A 4,680-nucleotide genomic window follows, 5' to 3' on the forward strand; every position below is an offset into this window, starting at 1 on the left:
TCCTTAAATGATAAAAAAAGGTCAATCGAGAAAGGAGGTCCTCGGACTAATTTTAGAATGCAAAATTCTATGATACTTTAGTCCTCAAAGTTTTTATTGTTTTTAATTTTCTTGCTTGGTTAGGCATTTGGTATGTAAAACTCAACAATAACATAATATATCCAGTAATTCAATTAATTCAAATTTATGTCGGGTAAATCTATAGAATGAATAAGGTGGTTCATATGATTTAATAATATAAAGGTACTTTTTTTTTTTTCATTTATAAACTAAGAATCTTTGTCAAAGGGGTTGGGGGAGGGGAGTTGAGGGGTGGGGTATCCTTTCTTGAGCAAAAGAATCTTTGGTATTTGTAAGATTATCCCAAGGAGGAGGCTATTTGGAAGAACTAGACAGACATACAAATAAGATATTCACAACTATTTGACAGTACAAGTGCAGTTCTTAACCTATGAATGTTTATTTAAGGGTTCAAAATTTTCAAAAATGACTCTTAGAACTCGTTATAGGCATTATGATTCATCATTTGGGTTGATAAATGGCCCTATAGCTTTTCAGATGATATTTCTCTATTTTGTTGTGTTCCTTTGGTTAAATATTTTTTGAAAATATTTTCTTTAGAAAATAAATTCTTTGAAAATGAAGAAATAACTTGCTTAAATAAAATTAGGGAAAACAAGTTCTTTGAAAATAACAAAAATAACTTCCTTAAATGAAAGTCGAAAAAACAAGTGTCTCCTCCCACCCACCCTATCACCCCCACCACCCACCCTATCACCCCCACCATCCACCCTAATCATCTCGTGCCCCCACCCTCATCTCCCACGGCCACCTAATCCCAATGGAGAATGGCTTGATAATAAAGAGGAGGTGGCCGCAGAAACAGTGAATTACTTCAGCAAACAATTCACTGAAGACTGCTTTCCGAAAACCTTTGATATTCTGGAACATATACCACAAATTATTATTGATGAACAAAATAAAGCCCTGAGCAGAATTTTAGATGAAGTGAAGTAAAGAATGTTGTTTTGCATTAAATGTGGAGAGTACAAGTGTGCCAAATGGCTTCACAGGTGCCTTTTATCAGAGTTGTTGGAAGATCATCAAAATTAAAGTGATTGCAGTAGTGAAGGCTTTCTTTAAGGGGTCTACTCTACCAAAATTTATGGCCATACAAATTTTGGTATTGCTACCTAAGAAATATCAAACAACTACTTTTCCGATGTCAAGCCTATCACTTTGAGTAATTTCATAAACAGTGATATCTAGGATGATACATGAGAGACGTGTGAAATTACTCCCTCTGTTGATTTTAAATAGTCAGGCTAGTTTTGTTAAAGAGAGAAGTTTTATGGAGAATATGTCTCTGTCCCAAGAAATAATTAGAGACATTAGGTTCATAACCAAGTCTGCTAATGTGGTGAGAAAACTAGACATGACAAAGGCCTATGACAGGCTATCATGAATTTTCATCACCAAAGTTAAGCGAAAGTTTGGTATTGATACAGTAATGATAGATCTAGTCTATAGGTTACTTTCTAATACGTGGTATCCAGTGTTGTTGAATGGGCATTCACATGGATTGTTACAATTGGTATCTAAATGTTGGTATTGTTGGCCTGGTGGTTAGCTTGCTAGATTGCTTAAGCAAGTGTCGAGGGTTCGATTCCCGCCTTGTGCATGCAACAACCAATTGACCAGCGGCAAATCCTTAAATAGAGCTTAAATCTGCGGAAGATTAGTCCTTGGCCAGTCGGGCTGGGATACCTTGGGAAACAAAAAAAAAAAAAATGTTGGTATTGTTGACTCATAATAGAAGACTTTATATCATGTTTTTCTAAACTTCTCCACAATCTGAAAACACTTATGGCAACACCATACTTTAACTGATAGTACCATATGGTTAGCTTCAAAGGAGTGCGAATAGAGAACTAATGGATTTTGCTTTAGAGGAAACTCAAGAAGGAGTATGTCAAGATTCGAGCCTACAATCTAAACGTAACATGATTCTTAGAGCCACAAATAACTCCAAGCCAGCCAATGGCATGACAAAACACTAATAACACTGAAAATAGCTAAATAACTGATGAGAAAGCTAACCAATTTTAGATAACTATAAATTTGTATATTGTAAAATTTGGTTAATTTTTTCGAAGACATTTATTTTTAAATCAAATGAAGTTGTCTAAAACAAAAGGTCAGTCTGAAAATAAAACTATGCCCAAAGTAGAACAAAACAAAACTAAAAAAAGGAAATTAAAAGACAAAACAAAAAAAACAGGAAACATAAAAGGTGTGTTTGGTATGAATAAAAATGTTTTCCTGGAAAACAAGTTGATTTTTTACTTGTTTTCTTATGTTTGGTTGGTGGATGGAAAATATTTTCCGAAAAATATTTTCTAGTATTTGGTTGGTGAATGAAAAAATATTTTTCAAAAAATATATCTTAGAACCCTTTTTAAAAAAATAAATTAAAAAAAATTAATTTTTTTTTGAGAAAGGGATTGGTAAGCAGGTGGGTGGGGGTGTCAGAATAGGCAGTAGGGGTGAGGTAAGAAATTTTTTTGAATTTTTTTTGTTCAAAAAAAATTTAAAAAATTAGCGGGGGAAGGGCGGGTTAGTAGGAGCTGAGGGGGAGAGTAGGGGAGTGAGGGGAAGAAAAAATTGAAAATTTTTTAAAAATAAATTTAATTTTTTTTTTTAGGTTGGGGGTGGGAGAAGGGATGGGAGAGTGTAGGGGTGTGGGGTAAGAAAAAACTTCGAATTTTTTAATAAAATGTAAATATTATTTTTAGATGGGAACGATAATGTAAATCTTGTAAATATACATTTGTTGTCTTGCTGCTTTGGATCGTTGCTGTAGAATTTAGCCAAGCTCCATTTCTTGTACCCATCAATTATGTATTTTCCCTTGTCAGCATTTAGAATTCTTCTAGCCTCCATTAGTAAGTGCCTTACAATATGAAATTGTATCATACCTGCAAAATTAACAAACTTGTTAGTTAAATAACCCGATAGTTGGTTTCCTTCCCTCAACACATGAGTAACATGGACTTCTCCCTTCATTTTCTACTTCATAATATTCTGAACCATCATATTGATAGACCAAGGGCTCTGTCATTCCCTTTCTAGAACCTTCTACATGGTCAGAGAATCTGTTTCTAGGATAACAGGTAGCACATTATGCTTCACGTAATACTTCGTTATGTTCAATATAGCCATAACTCCAGCTTTTAGGCTAGTAGTGTTGTCAATTTTCCTAGTTCTTGCATATCTGAGTTCACCGACCCAATCTCTAATACAAAAGGCTATGGAACTAAATCCAGGATTACCTCTAGAAAATTCATTGGTGTTGCATTTAAAGGTACCCGGGAGTGAAATTGCCAACTAATCATTCAACATTCTAACAGTTACCTATGAGTATCTAATTTTTAAATTAATTACGGATAGTTGATTCATGAAAATCTTACCTTAGCTAGTAGGTAAAGATTTTGGTTAATGTCATTAATCACTTTATTTTGTGACATTGTTTGATCTATCTTACCCTCATCTTCCATAATTCTCATAAAATAATTATGGGGGAAGCCTGGTAAAGTGGCTTAAGTTTAGGTGCACCATCAGTCTTCCCACCATTGTGCATAGCCTAAGTCATATGAATGAAAGGCCCTGCACCCCTTCTATCCCTACAAATAAGTTCCAAATACTTCTAGCATAATCTCTCTAGTCAAAAAAAGATGAATAAGTATTTCTTAGTGAGGAATATCACAACACCTGCATTGTGTAACAATGCTAATCCGCATAGTAGTTAAAACATCATCAATAGATAGTTTCATTCTCCGAACCCTCCACAAAAAGAAAGAAATTTTATAAGGCAGTCCTGTAGTTTAGATTTTGTTAAAGAACCAATGTTGTTCAGCCCTTTGTATGACCATTTCCCAAGCAGTTATAACTGTAAAATTTCCTTTGCTTCTGCTTAATCACCAAAGCTTGTCACAAGCAGAAGCAGAATTGTTTTCTCCCTTAGGCAATTTTAAGATAATGTGATCTACCAGTAAGTTGGCAAGCTTTTTCTAGGCATCTCTTCATTCCATAGCCCATCCTCCATAAAGTAGTCCACCTATTCAAATCTCAGATCTTTTTTGTTTGAGGGCATAGGATAAAAATAGACCCAATCTAGTCTAGTTATCAAACCAGGTTCTAACACTGCCACTTCTAGGTTCCACTAATGCTAGTTTTTATTTCATCTCTACCCTCTAATATTTTCTTCCACAACCGTGATCATCCTTTACAACTTACCATTATTGGTATCTACTTTTTGCAATATTTATTCCATGTGAAGTTGGTCATAATATTGTTATAGTTCTAAACTTCCACCAAAGTTTGGCAAAGAGGTCATTAGAAATATCAAATAGGTATCTGAAATCCAATCCCCTTTTATGCTTAGGGAGACATATCTTAAAACCATGCTGACCGATGCATACTTCTTCCTTCCTCCTTGTTGCTCTAATAAAATCTAGCAAAATTTTTTTTGGATTTCATTCAAAGTGTACTTGGAAAGAGCCATTATTGATATTAGATATATAGGCATACTCATCATTGTTAATTAGCACAAGCTTTCCACCAAATGATAGCAACTTCCCTTTTAAGTTTTGCACTTTCTCCTTAGTTTTCTTGACCAAG

General features: G+C 34.4%; 1 long non-coding RNA gene across 1 annotated transcript; it reads right to left on the reverse strand.

Moving 5' to 3' along the window:
- Positions 1-1,009: 1,009 nt before the first annotated feature.
- On the reverse strand, positions 1,010-4,189 carry LOC107849865. Its single transcript, XR_007047953.1, has 2 exons — positions 2,829-4,189; positions 1,010-1,767 (listed from the first exon to the last, which is right to left on the reverse strand). It is a non-coding gene; the product is annotated as an uncharacterized LOC107849865 (long non-coding RNA).
- Positions 4,190-4,680: the final 491 nt, after the last annotated feature.

This window comes from Capsicum annuum, chromosome 12, assembly GCF_002878395.1.
Source record: "Capsicum annuum cultivar UCD-10X-F1 chromosome 12, UCD10Xv1.1, whole genome shotgun sequence".
NCBI lineage: Eukaryota > Viridiplantae > Streptophyta > Magnoliopsida > Solanales > Solanaceae > Capsicum > Capsicum annuum.